At 38.5% G+C, this 19,394-nt stretch overlaps 1 pseudogene; it reads left to right on the forward strand.

The window, feature by feature from the left end:
• Positions 1-645: 645 nt before the first annotated feature.
• Positions 646-16,059, forward strand: LOC119722200 (annotated as a pseudogene).
• The last annotated feature ends 3,335 nt before the right edge of the window (positions 16,060-19,394 follow it).

Here is a 19,394-nt window from a genome sequence, read left to right on the forward strand (position 1 = left end):
TTGTATTCAATTAATAAGTAGAGTGGCGTCGCCTCATGGTCTGCAGCATCAAACTCAAAATCTGTGGTTAATTGTTCAATCAGATTGTTGGTTCGAGTCCATCCTGGGCTTGCGGTGCGTGTGTCCTTGGGCAGGATATTTTGTCCTCACTTCTTGTTTTTCCATTGGTAAATGGGTATAACTGTGAGCCTGGGCAGCATTTTTTGTGGTTAATTTTTGGCTGCTTTGCACCTAAATGGAAGCGTTGTGTTGTATACTACCCAGGGAGCTGAGACGGTTGTTTTATGAGCCCAACGAGCAGGGGTAATAATTATGTTAAGCGCTTTGAGAGTCCATCTGGTACGATTGCCCTATAACAACATATTATTTCACTTTACGTTGTGAAGTGCGAAGTTTGAAAATACGTCTACCACTGAATCTATCCAGGCATTTAAGATCTCTAAGGTTTAAAAGATCCCTTCATTTTGGAAAATATTTATCTTTTTCGTCATTCGGCACAGCTGGATTTTTCTGAAAAGATTTTTTTCTTTTCATCTTGCAATTTCGTTGCAATTTGGTAAACAGATTCCTTGCATCAGGCTTAGGTGCACCTTGCTCCATTTTTCTCTCTTCCTGCCCTGTGGTTTCACTCGCTACGCACCTGAGATGCAGGGACAGGATCCACCGGTGTATATAGACATGCTGCCGGAGGTGACTGCTGACGTCATCGGCCGTTGGTTCAAATGCACTACGGGCAAAGTGGAGGAGACGACGCACGGAATTCGAATCACCTCTGAGCCGACTGAGCCGCAAGCAGATTGTCAAGAGATCTTGGATGCCGGTCAGACATCTAGCGGTGTGTACACCATCCTGCACGCAGGACAGAATATGCAGGTCTACTGCCGCATGGAGTCGGGGAAAGGATACATAGTGAGTGAAACCCCTTATTTTCTCAAAATCATGCTGCATTTTACGAGAAAAACATGGTAGGGGTTTACTTTCAGAATAGCTCATAGAGGTATCTGAAGTGAAAACAGTGACGGCGCTACGGGGGGGGGGAGGGCATTTACCCCTCCCCCCCCCCCAATTGTCTTTCTTACCCCCCCCCCGAACAAATCAAACAAAAGAGAAAAAAGGAAAATATGGAAGTAAAAGTAATCGAAAAGAAGAATGTCGAGGTCAACATTTTAATGTGTATTTAATTTATAATTAAGACTTCAACCCCTCGGCAATGGCCCTAAAACGTTATATGCACATAAATATGTATATGAATGGTTTAGAACAGCGCGCCAAAGCGCAATATGATGTCAGTATGAAAAAAATGTGCCCCTCACTTTCCCGCCCCCCCCCCCCCTCAAAAAAAAAAAAACAATTCGCGTTTGTCGAGTTACAGACGCAGAGGGATCGGGAGGCAGCAGTTTTGAATATTTTTGATATAATAGAATCACAAAATTTACTCTTTCCAGTACAATCATTTTATTATTTTGTTTTGGGAAAAAAATGCATCTTTTGGTAATGATAAATTTCAATATACAGGGTGTTCGAAAACAACCGAACCCTCTTAGCGCCCTCTTTTTTTTTATACAGCTTTAGTACATCGCAAATATCGATATATATTTGAGAGTACAGTTCATTAGCTTTCAACAACGAAAAAGTCGTTTTCAATCGGGTAGATAATTATTTATTGAGTTATGGCAAATTAAAACAGTTCAATTGTCCACGGTCTTAATTGTCATTTATCGGGAATGTAATGGATTTGGGGTAAGGGTAGTTTTGCTTTCTTTATTTGTTTAATATTTCTTTCTTTTTTTGGTTCTTTTTTATTTTTTTTATTTTTTTTTTGGCAATAAAGGTCGTTCCTCCTTTTGGAAGAAATGGTAGTACTGAAAAGGAATGTTTGTTTTAATTCTTAGATGTTTACTGTGCTGCTCTGTCTCTGCCCTCTACTTGGTAGCCTCTTTCACGGTGCACGGTTCGGCGCTTGTTCGTTTTGTGATATCAGTCGCCGTGGACAAAATGAAAAAGCAGCACTTGTTTTAAATTGGCCATAACTCAATAAACATTTACCTGATTGGAAAAACGTTTTCGTTGTTGAAAATGAATCTATGCCCTTCAAATATGAATCGATATTTGCGATGTAGTTTTAGAAGCTGTGAAAAAGAAGACGTTTTGAGAGTTCGGGGGTGGGGGTGGGGGGACGACACCCTTTTTCCCATTTTTTACACATGCACGTTATTTCCGGTTTGATGACGTAATCAGTTAGAAAGTGCAAAATGAATTCTGATTTAGGTCAAAGATGCTACATGTTCATCATGAAGTGAAAAGAACTTTTGAAAATTTGGAAATATAATGGATGTTAAGTGTATGTATTAATAAAACCAAACTTACGGTTTGATGACATCACAACATTTGGAAGCCCAAAGTCCACATTGTACCGATATCATCAAATTGCCTCTGTTTAAAAGTAGCATTTAATCATCAAAATGACGTTGGTGTGAATTTGAGTAGGTAACTTTGAACTATGTCAATACACAGTTCACAGAAATTGCATCTTATTCCATTTTGTTTTTGTTGATTTAAAAAAAAGGAAAAGGGCAATTCGATCGTTATATACGGCCGAAGCGTTAAGAGCCTAAAATCAATTTGAAACAAGAAAAAGAAAAATATTTGCAGAGAAAGGAAATTCTAGTTGTTTGGTACAAATCTGGCTTAGGCCTTTATGTACAACATGACATGGTTAATGTAATGTTAGTTGAATTAATTAATGAGATATAAGCAGAGAGTTTTGTTTTCTCAGTATATACGCGTTAATAAAAGTCTTTGAAGTTTCATGCAAGAATTTAATGAACTCACTATGTTGAGGTAGATATAGGTGCACTCTATAAAAACACCAGTAACATCTTACAAAAAGGAGCTTGGATGTTATGGAAACATCATTTTTTTTTATACGTACGTTACATTATATCGTTATGGACGTTACGTGTCTAAAATCAACTGCAAACACGTGATAAAAAAAACTGGATCATGCTATTCTAAGTTATGGGCGATAATTTCTTAAATTTTGAACCTTTCTCTCCTTAAAAACAAAAACGCAGAATAACACTTGCATTTTGCATGTGAAAACAAGATGCCAAAAGTACCTAAAACCTATAAATTTCAGCCCACAAACCACATTTTTGACCAAAACAAATACATTTCACCACATTGTTTCTCACTGGCGTCAGTGAGTGGCACACCACTCAAATATAAGGCCTTGTTGCCCCCTTTCATTTGATATCACATTTGAGGTTGCGATGCTTGTTGTTCTGAAGATTTCATAAATTTTCCATTTAGTTTCACTTTGCGTGCCTTTGTCCCAAAACCAAATGCCGCCCTCTATATGTAATGCACCTGAGCAGATAGTGATTACGTCTGTTGTGTTATGGATTATCAAAGATAATTATCGCATTTTGGTTTATAACACTGGTTTGTGTACATGTATTAGGTGTTTAAGAACCAACGAGGCTACCCTGTTAAAATGAAAATACAAATAAATAAATACAAAGTTTTTATCGGTTTTATACAGAACCTCTGTTCCCAACTCGGTATTCTGAGTAACTTTGTAACATACTCAACATCTCATTACACGTTCGCCAAATTTCCATGTATACTCTTCACAGGTGTTTCAGAAGCGGTTTAATGGGTCGGTGAACTTCACTCGCAACTGGGCCGATTACCAGGACGGATTTGGCGAACTCTCGGGAGAGTTCTGGCTCGGGAACGAGAAAGTCCGTCAACTAACTTCGGAAGGTCAATGGGTACTTGAGATCGAGGCGGTGTATGATGATCAATTCAAATCAAATGATATGACGTACCGGTGGCCATTCCGCGTAGAGGGCGACAGCTATAAATTGGTGGTGGAAGGATTCACTAGTAAGATCCATTTTTCTTATCCAGAAACGTACTCATTCAACTTCCGAATAATAACATGAAAAAGGAACAAAATATGGATTTGTTAGCATTTGACCAAAACCATTGGGGTAACTAATAAGAGCGGGCTTGGGGTCACCTGCCACCCCCCGCCCCTCCCCCAGACCTGTGACCGCCCCCGCCCCTCCCCCCCCCCCCCTCCACACACACACACACACAGACGCTCACACATCCCTACCCCGATCCGCACAGAATTTGAGGAAGGCAACAACGCACTGAGTGCCCCTCCAGAAAATGAGGTCCCCTGCAAATTGGAACCCATTATGTTTGATGGCCGCATATCCTTTGATACCGAAAATTCCACATAACAATTGAGTACCAAAAACAAAAAAATCCTATCTAATCGTGGTGTGTTACCTGAAATATATATTCTTGGTCTACTCATACCAGTTGCTTTCGAAATGCCGATTAATTGCACATTCATTTTGAGATTGAATTTACTGTCCAAGGAGTACATGTATTACGGTAGAATAAGGAATCATTCCTCTAATCTCGATATTTTATATTTCCGGGCTCACTTGCATTAACGTAAAGTATTTCGCCCTTTTTGATTAGTTACAGATGGTTTGTCTTTCCCCTCAATCGAGACCCCTCACGCGTTTTCGACGTATGATAGAGACAACGACGATTCCGCCGAAATCAACTGTGCTGAGGTCGAGAAAGGAGGGTGGTGGTTTGGCCAATGTAAATCTCCGCAGGATTCTTGGGTCAATCTGAATGGAGAATATGCCCTTCTGGATCACCCAGACAATGCAGATCTGGAATACCGCGGTATGAAATGGAATGTTACAGGGAACGTCATAGTAGTGCGGAGCAGTCAAATGAAGCTATGCCGTTTCACTCCACGTGGTAATGCACAGTAACAACATTTCATTGAAATTATTGCATTTAATTTTCGCACAAATAAAGCAAACAAAATGATAAAAATTCGGGATTTGAGCCTTGACAATTAAGTATAAATTTCAAAGCACATTACATAAAAAAGGGGAAATGAAAGGGGCCTAAAAATATCTTCAGTTTTGCTATGATGAGACAAAACATGTTTGCTTAAATTTTGTATCTTCATTTTTTTTTTAAAGAAACACGATTGAAACAAATATAAGGCACCTATAGAATCGGGCACTTTTTTTCTAAAAAAACAATCTTTGATTCAATAGAGCGTAAAAGTTCACACCTGGTGGCGCGCTTCCGGAACCCTTGAATAACATAATTAACGCGCAAAATTCTAAAATTTGCATTTTTTGGGGGTACATTGATTTCTTACGAATACCACAGTCGAAGAAGACCTTTGTAAAATAGTTACTATTGTGCCAAAAAGTGACCTCTCACTTTTGAAAATCTAAAATACATGTGGACTAGTGGAACTCAGGGGACTCGTACAAATTTATAAACAATTTTCGGCGGTCATATGGGTAAAAACTGAAAGTTAAATAGGAGACTAAAATATCTTTTAGGATATACATTTTAAATTAATAAACGAAAAGGACTCATTAGCAATTACAATCGTTTTATCCAAGTGATTTCTTCTTCTATTTTTTTCGTGAGCAATACCAAGATATAATTCCAACATGAATGTTTCTTGGGGTGATTATACGGTTAGAAATCATTCTGTTCAAAAATTATAGCAAGAAAAAGGGCAACCTATATAAAATGCCTATAGGCGGGCCGCGCGAGGGTTCCGGAAGCTCGCCCCGTGACCTTTTGCTTTCAGGCTCTATACTCGGAGAATTAGCCCTACCCATCCACTGGGACCTCGAAGCCAAGTTCACTTTCAGCTAGAAGAGAAATATGTCCCGAAGGCTGATTTGGGGAAGTCTTGGTCGCTTCATTAAGAATATATTTTTTTACCAGGAACTATTTCCACCTTTCTTTTCAGATTGTCAAGACTTGCATTCTTTTGGTATCAAGGGCAGCGGCATCTACACCATTTATCCGTGGAAAGACACGAGAAGAATGAAGGTTTACTGCGATATGGATACAGAACCCAATGGCTGGATCGTAAGTTTGATTTGTATTTGCTCAAATTGCCTCTGTTTAAAGTAGCATTTAATCATCAAAATGACCCTGGTGTGAATTCGAGTAGGTAACTGTGAGCTATGTCAATACACAGTTCAAATAAACTGCATTTCATTCCATTGGTTTTTGTTTATTACAAAAAAAAATGGAAAAGGCCAATTCCATCGTTCGAGACTAAAAACCAATTTGAAACAACAAAGTAAAAACTTGTAATGAAAGTTTTTTTATATTTGGTACAAATCTAGCTTTGGCCTTAAATCATGACATGGTTAACTTAGGGTTAGCTGAATTAATTAATTTTTAATTAAACTACCGTTACGGATGTTATGCATTGATAAAAGCCTGTGAAGTTTCTTGCAAGAATTTTATGAACTCACTATGTTGAGGTAGATATAGATTCACTCTTTGGAAACACCAGTAGCATTTTACAAAAAGGAACTACATGTATGATGTTATGGAAACATCATACTTTTGTTGTTACGGACGTTAAATTATAACGTTACGGTCGTTACTTTTTGTTAGTGTGACGGCGCTTCAGTTTAAACCACGCCCACTGCACATAAAGTAGCATTGTACGTTCTGCGCGATGTGGCGCAGAACGCAGGAATTGTGTTTAAAACCAGACGGTGTTTTATCCGGCAGTTTAAAACCACCTGCACGTGACTGGTTCTTGACCAATAGCAATGGGTAAACTGTCTCAAGTATTGATGAAATACAAATACCATGACAACGCGAACTGAACAGATGCATTTTTTTTTTATCAGTTTAAACAGAAACTCCGTGCCAACTCGTTATTGGTGTCTGAGTAACTTTATAGCATAATTATCTCATTACACAATTCACTTACTTTCCATACACTCTTTACAGGTGTTTCAGAAGCGGTTTGATGGGTCGGTGAATTTCACTCGCAACTGGACCAAGTACCAGGACGGATTTGGCGAACTCTCGGGAGAGTTCTGGCTTGGAAACGAGAAAGTCCGTCAACTAACTTCGAAAGGTCAATGGGTACTTGAGATCGAGGCGGTGTATGATGATCAATTGAAATCAAATAAGAATATGCCGTACCGGTGGCCATTCCGCGTAAAGGGCGACAGTTATAAATTGGTGGTAGAAGGATTTACTGGTAAGATGCATTTTAACCATAGGGGCGTATTCAACTTCCGAATAATAACATGGAAACGGAACAAAATGTAATTTTTTTTAGCATTTGACCAAAACCAGTTGGGTAGCTAAGAGCGGGCTTGGGGTCACCTGCCAACCTGCCATCCCCCTCCCTACGCCCCTTCCCTGAGACCTGTGACCGCCCCCACAACCCCCTACCCCTCTGCACAGAATTTGAGGAAGGCAACAACGCACTAAATGCCCCTCCCCCCAGAAAATGAGGTCCCCTGCAAATTGGAACACATTATGTTTGATGGCCTCATATCCTTTCATACCAACAATTCTACATTACAATAGAGTACCAAAAACAAAAACAAAATCCTATCTAATCGTGGTGTTTTACCTAAAAGATATATTCTTAGTCTACTCATACCAGTTGCTTTCGAATTCCTGATTTATTGCACGTTCATTTTGAGATTGAATTTACTGTCCAAGGAATATTACGATAGAAGAAGGAAGCATTCCCCTGTTTTCCAGACTCACTTGCATTAACATAATAAAGTATTTCGCTCTTTTTGATTTGTTATAGATGGTTGGCCTTTCCTTTCCATCGACACCCCTCACGCGTTTTCGACGTATGATAAAGACAACGACGATTCCGCCGGAATCAACTGTGCTGAGGTCGAGTGAGGAGGATGGTGGTTTGGCCAGTGTGAATCTCCGCAGGATTCTTGGAGCAATCTGAATGGAGAATATTCCCTTCTGGATCACCCAGACAATGCAGATCGGGAATACCGCGGAATGAAATGGGATGTTCCAGGGAACGTCATAGTAGTGCGGAGCAGTCAAATGAAGCTACGCCGTTTCACTCCACGTGGTAATTCACAGTATATAACAACATTTCATTGAAATTATTGCACTTGATTTTCGCACAAATAAAGCAAACAAAATGATAAAAATCGGGATTTGAGCCTTGACAATTAAGTATGAATTTCAAAGCACACTACATAAAAATGAGAAATGAAAGGGGCCTAAAAATATCTCAGTTTTGCTGTGATGAGACAAAACATGTTTGCTTAAATTCTGTATCTACATTTTTTATTTTAATAATTATGATTTAAACAAATATAAGGCACCTATAGAATCGTTGGTACATACCAGGAAACGAACCTACCGATTTCATATGATAAACCTTGCTGTGAAGTGAAGTGAAGGAAGGGCTGGTACTAAATACCCCGTGAACTTATTCCGCCTTTTAATGGTATATCGTTCGGAAAACAACGATTATTGAATGTGGTTTTAAAAAAGGGTGCTGCGGGCACTTTTTTTCTAAAAAAAGAAATTATTTGAAAATGTTCGTTCAATAGAGCGTGAAAGTTCACACCTGGTGGCGCGCTTCCGGAACCCTTCAATAACAAAATTAACGCGCAAAATTCTAAAATTTGCATTATTTTTCTGGTACGACTAGTGGAACTCGGGGGACTCGTACAAAGATGAACATTTATAAATAATTTGTGGCGGTCATATGGGTAAAGTTAAATAGGAGGCTAAAATGTCTTTTAGGATATACATTTTATATTAATAAACGGAAAGGACTCATTAGCATTTACAACACAAATCTTAAATGACCGCTGAAAAGGACTGCATTCAAGCCAGCCCGACTAAATCAAGAACCCATCGGCTGTAGGTCGGTAAATCTTCGTGTCATTATACATTTTCGTCGTCACGCAAGTACGAGATGTGAAAACAAACGTGAACGAACGCGGAGACTTGGGAACGATAATGCCGGATGTGTAAGGTCGTAAAGAGTAAAATTCGTTTTATCCCAGTGATTTCTTCTTATTATTTTTTTCGTGAGAAATACCAAGATAAAATTCCATGATGAATGTTTCTTGGGGTGATTATACGGTTAGAAATTATTCTGTTCTAAAATTATAGCAAGAAAAAAAGGCAATATATATAATGCCCATATAGGCGGGCGGCGCGAGGGTTCCGGAAGCTCGCCCCGTGACCTTTTGCTTTAAGGCTCTATACTTGGAGAATTAGCCCTACCCATCCACTGGGACCTCGAAGCCAAGTTCACTTTCAGCTAGAAGAGAAATATGTCCCGAAGGCTGATTTGGGGAAGTCTTGGTCGCTTAATTAAAAATTATATTCTTTTACCAGGAACTATTTCCACCTTTCTTTTCAGATTGTCAACGCTTGTATAATTTTGGTGTCAAGAGCAGCGGCATCTACACCATATATTCAAAGTGGAATTACACGAACCGAATGAAGGTTTACTGCGATATGGATACAGAACCCAATGGCTGGATTGTAAGTTTGATTTGTATTTGCTCAAATTGCCCCTGATTAAAAGTAGCATTTAACCATCAAAATTACCCTGGTGTGAATTCGAGTAGGTAACTGTGAGCTATGTCAATACACAGTTCAAAGAAACTGCATTTAATTCCATTGGTTTTTGTTTATTAAAAACATGGAAAAGGCCAATTCCATCGTTCGAGACTAAAAACCAATTTGAAACAACAAAGTAAAAACTTGTAAGGCCAAAAAAAAGTCTCCGGTTTCTGGTATGGAGCTTGCCCAAAAAGTGGTGCGGCGACGCGGCTTTTTTTTTTTTTTAGGCCAAGGCCTATACTGTTTTGTTTGCTTCAAATGTCGGCTGATGACTGCAAATGGTGCCCGACTAAACTTAGTGCAAATATATGAGAGTCAAGAGAGGCCACATAAAGCTTATTCTCGATCATAACCCCATCTAAAAACACGTTAAAATTGTGCAGCAGCAGGATTCCAGTCAAACCAGTGAGTTTGGCGGTTTTGAGACATCATCTTTTATTGAAAAAAAACCACCTTTTTTCATTTTGCCGACGCGCATGGCTACGGCGACGCGCGCGCATACCAGAAATCGGAGACTTTTTTTTTTGGCCGAATGCAATTTTTTTTTTTTATATTTGGTACAAATCTAGCTTAGGCCTTAATGTACATTATGACATGGTTAAGTTAGGGTTAGCTGAATTAATTATTTTTTAATTAAACGACCGTTACGGATGTTACGCATTGATAAAAGTTTCTTGCAAGAATTTTCATAAACTCACTATGTTGAGGTAGATATAGGTTCACTCTTTAAAAACATCAATAGCATTTTAGAAAAAGGAACTATATGTTGTTATGGAAACATCATACTTTTGTTGTTACGGACGTTAAATTATAACGTTACGGACGTTACTTGTCTGAAATAAATTTCAAACACGTGATAAAAACATACTGAATCATGCTATTCTAAGTTCTGTGTGATATTTTTATAAAAATACGAACCTTTCTCTCTGCCTTAAAAACATAAACTCTAAATAACACTTGCATTTTGCATGTGAAAACAAGATGCCGAAATCGGACTACCTAAAACCTATATTTTAGCCTATAAACATTTCTTTGACAAAAAAAAAAAAAAAATCACCCCATTCTTTCTCATTAGCACATCACTCAAATAAAAGGCATTGTTGTCCCCTTTCATTCGATACCATAATGGTTGTGAGGCTTGTAGTTCTGAGGATTTCATACATTTCCCTATTTATCAGCCTTGTCCACTTCAGGTGCAATTGCCCAAAAGCCAAATGCCGCCCTCTATTCGGGTACTACACCGAATAAGTGATCATATCTCTTGCATTATGAATTCTCAAAAAATAATTATCGTGTTTTGGTTTATAACATTTAAACGGTGCGCGTACGCGAGACGTGTACGAATACGGCGTTTCCGTATCGCGTACACGCATGCGTTGAAAAGAGGATTAGATTTTGCGGCATGTGCACAAACGTGACTTGTGCCGCGCTGTCACTTCAATACCACTAAATATCGGACTACATTGCATTTACATTTACATTGTTTTTTTTCCCCTCAAAATGAAAAAAGATAAGAATGGATTTCAGGAGAGTGCTATTAAATCCACTTTGCTTACATGTGCACAAATATACATGTAGATTGCTTAGACTACCTCTAAACCCACTGAAATGGAACTGGGCGTTTCATTTCTTCTATAATCTTAGCTCGCCTTCTTTACAAAACTGTTTCAAGGGTGAACCTAATAATGAGCTCTTTTCAGTCAAATATAAAAGGTTGTTATTAACATCATTCAGTAATTATCCTGAATTGTAACTCCCTAACTTTTTTATCAGAGCTGTTTTTTTTTTTTTACAACGAAATAAGAAATCCTTGCCAAGCAAATAAATGTCATATCATTATTTACTCACATATACATGGAACATTGTCAAGGCTGATACATGTATCATTTGGTAAATATTATTTATTTCATGTGCATCTTTTTTCCTTTTTCGAGGATGGCTTGTTTACTTCCTTTTCTTTTTTTTGGCGTTTTAACTTGAAGACTGAGACAAGTTTGTAAATAAGGCCACATGAAATATGTAACCTACTCACACTGCTAATAGTTTCTTGTTCTTTTGGATTTTTATTTTTTTGTAAGCGAAAAGCAATAGTGCTGAAGAGTGTGATACTAACGTTTAAGTAAGGTTATGACAATTCGATAGATTGACTTTACATCTCGCGGAGGGGGGGGGGGGTCTGTTCTACTATAGCTACTTAATGTTAAAACTTGTTATACACTGGAATTACTGTGAAGCCTTTTGTTACACAACTCCAGTATTTTGTCCCTTGTTTATTCAAGCAACACAACATAAAAAGTATGTAGGCCTACCTGAAAATAAGTATCAATAAGGGCATTATGGTTACATATGTTTGGTTCAATAAAATTGACTGCATTTTCCAAATGAAAATGTTGCAGAGGTGGCCATAATATTACTTTTCTAAATTAGTGCATATAATTAATATTTAATAATTAATAATTTAATATTAAATAGTATTTATCAAATTTGAGCTAAATAATAAGTCACAATAAGCCAACCTTAAGTACTGAATAGGAAAATTTTCTGTTGTTTAAAGAAACAAGTTGTGGCACAGTCCCAGCATACTGGAATTAAAATAAAATTTAAAAAGTCAAACGTTCAAATAGAATACAATACATCATTACAAATAGCAAGACTGGCAGTATTGTTTTTATTGGATTTACAGAGGAGTTCAGCTGTATGCCAACTTAACCAACCTTACGTTCTTCCAATATTAGACAAATTACAATAGAATGTATTTGTTTACATTAGTATAATAAAGAGAATGACATTTAACTTTCATTTTCACTATAAAAATAGAATAAAATTGGCAATTTATTGTACAGTGTCACCCAACAAAAAGCAGCACAAATGAATGTCAGTACATGTTTAAGAAACTGATGAGCAGTCCATTTTGGCAAACTACCTTAATAAAGGCAAGAAAAATGTCATTTATGAAGTTATATTAAAGAAATAATCCTTTTACAGTCCTTGTTCTCTCAAATTTTAGTTATTAGTAAATCCAAAATAATTAATTGTAAAATTGATCAGATCAACTAATAGCGAGACCAGCAATATTGTCACTTTAACTCAATCTACTCTTGATTGCTGTAGGGTCTCTGATTCTTAAACATCTTCGGGGTAGCTCCAATAGCTCCAAACTGTAGCTTGTTGCTCAGCTACAAGAAGGTGTAAATAAAAGAAAATAATGTAAGTAAGTATTTCAGCCTGTAAAATAATTACAAAAGGTTAACCCACTTTTATTTCTTTCCATGAATTATTTTCATAAAGGTTACCCATAATTTTTGTGGCCCATTTATCACTCAGTTTTTTCACTGGTCAGGTGACCTGAATTCATAATAAATTTTGCTCGGTTCCATAAATGTAATAACTCCGAGGGTGAACGTGCATTTTCCACAGGATTTTCCGACCAAATCCTTCAGACTCATCATCTCAGGTGCAGTTATGTTGCTCTTGACACCCTGTTCAATAAAAACCACAAAATAGACTTGCTAGAGTACATGTTTTGCACATTTCAAGAATTTTGTTCAGGTGTCTTTGGCTGTTTCACAGTCTAGTTTTAGATTTCACGCTTCATTTGCAGTGCATCATACAATTACAAATGTGTAGTATGATATCATTGTAGTGTGAAGCTTGACTGCACAACACTGTGGCTAACAAGTGTTTGTTTTTCTTTCTGGTTAGAACGCTGACATGCAGGTCAGACATGCAGGTATGAAATTGGTGGTTTTAAATGTGGAATACATATTTGTATAACTTGTGGCTAATAAAATTCACAAGCATGACAGGTGATTGCAACTACAGCAATGAAATACATGTAACATTTTTGCATTATATATACAGTTGTTCTTTTTTGTTTTTTATTTACACTGACCCAACAAAGTAACATGACAGCTCAACAAGAAATAAACTTTACTTTACTTTTGGCAATTAGGCCTCGAGTTGCCAATTGAAGACCAGCTTCCCAGGACTTTGCCTTCTTCATAGACTGCTGGAGTTATCTTTGGCATTTTTTGGGAGTTCCTCTCTTGTTTACCTTAGATAATAATTTTTGCAGGAATTCATCAGTTCTGTTTCATTTAAGCTGGTTCCTGACCTGAAAGTAATTAAATCCACAGACTAGTTGAAGCTTTTGGTAAATGTATGGGTGCAAACGTACGTGCCAAGGGTTGGCTAAGCCCTAGCTCCCTTCTGGTTCCAAGATACTTGGCACTTGAATGGGGCTAGTTTAGCCAGAGTATAGGGCATGACTAATTGATTATAAACCTACACTCGTGTTACTACTCAGGGAGTACGGTAGGCTGCATTAATTCTACATGTGTGAATATTTAGTACATGTACTTGTGCTATTTCGTCCAAAACAACAAAAGAAACACCAGTATAATTCATAAAGAAAATATATACAGCATTTGCTACACTGACAAAAAAATAAGGAAATCATAGATCATAGTCTAGCTTTTGCTTTGCATGTTTACTTTAGCCTAGGGCTAGGGCCACTCCCAACTGGCCCTAAACTTGGGCTAGCACTAGAAGAAAAAAATCACATTCATTAGAGGAAGCCATTTGTCAACATGAGCTTACACATTGTTATTTTATTGCTCATTATTGTTGACCCAAATTGTCCACGACGCGTCGACGAGGCTTATCAAAGTCTTTTCATTTTTCACGATAAGGATGCAACTTGAAACAACACAAACTTTCGCTGCCTTTGTCACTTTGTTAGCTCTAAAAACGGGTGAAGTGAAGGCTCAAAAAGTGCATAAAATCGCCATCATGCCGTGGTTATTCTTATTAATATAACATCCTTAACATTATTTTCACACTATTCCTTAATTCCTACAAATTTGGGAGTTCATATGATAACTATTTTTGCCGTAATTTATCGAAAAAAATCCATACGTGAACTTACCATTTTGACGTGTGATGCAGGAACGCCGTGCGAGTACGTGAAAATGTACCGCACAGAATGATGACGTAATACACAACTTCTCCGAGCCGCACACGCATCCCGTACCTGCATCGTTTTCTAATGGTCCCTATTGCTTTGTGTATCAGGTGTTTCAGAAGCGGTTTGATGGGTCGGTGGATTTCACTCGCAGCTGGACCGAGTACCGGGACGGATTCGGCGACCTCTCGGGAGAGTTCTGGCTTGGGAACGAGAAACTCCGTCTACTCACTTCTACTAATAAATGGAAACTAAGGGTAGATCTGGTGGACGATCAAGGAACGAAGAAACAAATCAAAGTCAACAAATTCAGCGTCAAAGGCAATGATTACACTTTGGACCGAGGTATGTTAATAAACCACAAAGTAGGTTTAATATGACAGCAATAATAAAACAAAACAAGACAAAGCTTGTCCCAGAGCGCACAAAATGCCTTCCAATGATTCAGAATGGCTATTCACGGGAAGTACTTTCCTGTATCTGGTCTACACAACGGAACGGATTTAGTCCACTCACTGCCGTTACGAGGTAATACTATTATTGGCAAATGTGAGACTTAAGCAAGTCTAATTCACAAGTGGCAGTCAGTCAGTCAGTCAGGCGCGGTTCTAGAACAAATATTGGGGGGGGGGGGGGCTAGCAGGGGGTGCATCCAGAATTGTAGGCCTCCGAAAATCAATAGGTTGGGTGGAGGGGGGGGGGGGTCATACCATATTTTCAGTGGGGAGCGCCAATAAAATCCTAAAATCATTCACACTATATTAACTACAAATGCACCCTTGTCACGACTATTTCTTCAGGGGAAGACCGTTCGCATGTACATCACAATCCTTCTTTTTGCTATAATGCAATTTTGTTTTACGGAATTTATTTGTTGGGGCTAGACCAAATTTTTTGGGGGGCTAAAGCCCCCCCCCCCCCCCCCCCCCCCCCCCCCCCCCCCCCCCCCCCCCCCCCCCCCCCGTAGAACCGCGCCTGCAGTCAGTCAGTCAGTCAGGCACCAAGAGAATGTGGGGCCTATACTGTTTTCCTACAGAGCAGCACCAAAACATTGGAGAATCCTGTCCTAACACAAACATATAAATGATGGATTGTACACCAAAATGCGTACAACATTCAACGCTCGTTCTTAAGCCATAACTTAAACCATTGATATACAATTGGACCTATTTCTTGTCTTTGCCAACAGCGTTCATCTTTGAGGTTTTTGTTATTTAATTAAGTATTAAAATAATGAATGCACTACAGGTCTACTCAAAAGCACACACACCGTAAATGTGCTTGTAATACAATGCATCTATTCCTGGTGTCCATTTAATATTTGTGGTTTTCATCGTCCACTCCCAAAGTGGTGTCGTAAAACTCATATCATTTTAATATTTGTTTGCTCTTGCGTAGATTCACCGGATTCTGATTTCCCTCAATTCAATCAACATAAATTCTCAACGTATGACAAAGACCAGGATGAGGAGCTGGGTAACTGTGCAGATCGGCAGGGAGGGGGGTGGTGGTTCGGAGCGTGTAGTCATGATATTTCGTACAGCCTGAATGGGAAATATCACGATGGTGGTTTGAAATGGGATGGATGGGCAGAGCATGTAATAGTCAAGTGTGAAATGAAGCTGCGTCGTTAATAATACTGTATACAAGAAAAACCAACAAAGGAAAAAAAAGGGGACTGACCGTCTTTAAAAATCGATGTCGGAGATAAACCCAAGGAAAACAATGATAACTTTACAAGTTCTGAATCAATCGAACCGAAATTTATAGTATAAGCAGTTATGAAAGATGACATTAGTTTATGTGTACTTTTTTAAGCATTGTAAAATGTGCAATAGATGAAGGTGATGAAGGTTTTGGCTCAAGCATTACAATGAGAATTACGAAAAATAGAGGCTGAAATCTAGTATTAAAATGTATTTGCAATAAGCCCTATTTTCGTGAAATTGACGGCGTTTTAATGTCGCCGTTTTGAGCTAATTTACAGGCAGAAATTATGTAGGCCTATATCCTTTAATACACAATAAATGTGGCAAACGAGTCTTATTCTGCATCAGTGATTGAACAATTTTACACATACTAAATAAAAGAAGTTTCCCAGCTGAACATACTTGATGCATTATGTTACAATTTAACATTTTCAGTCCGCACTGAAAATAAGTGAAGACATAAACTTGTAATCTAAATATAGTGACGAAGAATAGATGAGCTTACTGAAAAAAAGTAGAATTTCTTTCTCGTAAATATTAACCGTATGTAATGCAGAATTAGTTCGGTCAATTTAGAACAAAACAGGGCCTGACCTAGAACAAATTGCAATAGAATTTATTTTAACGTTATCACGCTGAGGAAACATCACTATTTAACAAACTGAAAATCTAATTTCATCAAAGGAGTGGAAAAGTGCTTTTATTCACTTTTTTGCTACTAGCTTTTCATCATACGTAAACAGTCGTATGGAGGGCGTCGTGTTTTCTTTTGCGTCCGTTACCCGTCAGAAAAACCGTTCACATCACGTATTAGCCTTGACCAAGGCGTTGGGCTTATCGATTCGCCGATAAAAAAAAAATCACCGATAAGAAAATCCCTAATCAACTTGGCAAGGCATAATTGCGTGCACATATCGATGCCCGTACGCTGCTAGTGAGAAATTCACTTGTACCATACAGCGAGGCTATGCTTGCACGTACGCACGTACACACACGTACTCGTACAACAGCCATGCACACACAGTACATGCATGAGCTAGTCCGCGTAACCCAACGCCTTGATGGTTTTGAGTTGACCCAGCAAAACCTATTACGGTAATGAGGTACCACCCCCGCGTATACTGAATTCTCATTGGTCAGCCCGCGATAGGCTAACAAACACGTCGCATCCGCGAAGAAACGCTGCAATAGCGGCCCGATGCTGTGGGTGAAAGTCGTTCAGTCCCAGTCTGTCCGAAGCAGTATTGAAGGCTCCAACGAATTCTGCAGGTAATGTTGTCATAAGACGATCGTTGCCCATTCAAATGGATTCATTACACGAGCCGAAAAACTCGAATCAATGTCAAATTGTTGAAAAAGTGACGAACATTTCGCTCTCGCTTAAAAGACATGGAAGACGCCATGATGAGTAATGCATTATGCATGCCGCGCGACGTCACATGATTCTTGTGAAGCTTATGATTGGTCAGCTTAAAAATGAATTAATCATACTATTGGGAAGGTTGTTTCATGTGATTGGTCCAAGACGAACCTACATAATCATGCACGGCATACCCGCATATGCTGAAGCCCGCCCATTTTTTTCCAAAACTGGACGAAAAAGTAAAGAAAGACATTAAACCCGGAAGTTGCAGACCCAACAAGGCGGTCGTTCGACAGGCCACGCGGCGCGTATATCCCCCACACGTACGTACGTACACCCACACGCAGAACACAGTAGGCCTACATTTACTGCCTTATTACACCATGCGTACAGTCCGTACTCACGTGTGTGTGCTTGCTGGTTGTGTTAGCCGTTCGTACGGACAAGGGTCGTACACGCACGTAGCCGCGTTGATTGTGGGTGCAGGGCCCGATTATCTCCCTTCGACAAAAAGCCGAGAGACCGCATTGAACAAGGCTAATCACGTATGAGACTTCGTGAGACACCTCTGATCACAGCAGACGACTTTTTTATGTCCACCAATTATTAACATTGATGGTAATTTACACTGCCGCCACATACTTTCTTGAAAAATATCAAGAAGTTTGAGATTTTTTTCTTCACGAATTATTTATTGGTTAAAATAAATCACTTTGTGCTCAATAAACCATTTGTTTCAGGGAAAGTCGTGGCATAAACAGGTCTACTTGAAACAAGGCCGGGCAATGATAGACACACAGAGATCCATTTAAAGTTAAAATTTAAGTGTCTACGCCAATAGGCCGGAGTCCAATTTTAAATATCAGGGAAAATATCCGAAATCCAAGATTCGTGTGTTGGTTTTGTGATGAATTTAGGTCATTGGCATTGACTTATAAAATACCTATAAATTATTCCAAAAAAATTGTATACTCAAAAAACCTTAATGAAGACAAATTAACTGGATTAAAATCTTGCAGTGAAAATTTTGCTGAATTCTGGGCTCTAGAGAAAAGAAATATAGGCAGTGTGACAAGTGTATTACCTCTATAACTATTAAACATACGTTCACTCTAAAAATTAATTTGTCATTTTGACTAAAAAAAAATTGTCCAGTGATATGTCTTGTACGACTTACCTAAATTAGTCACAGAGTATTGATGACTAATGACTATAGATTAGTCAAGAGTCAGACTCAGACTAGAAAATATAGTCATATGACAAGAATAGAAACCTGCTTGATACGACTAATCTGTAGTCAAGCGACTTGCGCGATTTGTAACTGAATTTCTGACTAATCACACTTTAGTCCAGACAATATCCATTGAATTAGCACTTTTTTTGTGTCCGTTCTAGTGTCCTTAATGGTACACCATAATGTGTACATCTCCGAGTCACAATATATGGGGTCACAGCTGACTTGTATCTCACTCGTTGTGCAATTGGATCACAGGGCCAGTGTTTAGCTCCTTGCATCTGCCACTGCATGATCATGCTCACACCTGCAAAAGAAACACACAGAGAAAATCTTTCTTTTTTTGTTGCATATTATTTATTTTTCTCCTCGTTTTTTTTTTACTCAAAATGTAATGTCCATATTTCAAAATCAACAAAATCGTGAAATGTTCTTAATCATGCAATAGTTCCCCTCCTATCTTTGGTATATTTAGTTTAGGGATTGGTACATGAATTGTTTGGCACAACAGACTCACTAGTGTGTTGCAAAGAAATTGCACAACGACATGGCTTATACGTATCTATTAGGCCTACCGCATACGGTTTTGCAGCATAAAGATGTGCCTAAGTACAAGCATGAAATTGTGTAAGAGTCTCACTCGGTATCTATAGGCTACAGCTT

The sequence above is a fragment of the Patiria miniata genome, unplaced genomic scaffold, assembly GCF_015706575.1.
Source record: "Patiria miniata isolate m_02_andy unplaced genomic scaffold, ASM1570657v1 HiC_scaffold_14, whole genome shotgun sequence".
Lineage (NCBI taxonomy): Eukaryota > Metazoa > Echinodermata > Asteroidea > Valvatida > Asterinidae > Patiria > Patiria miniata.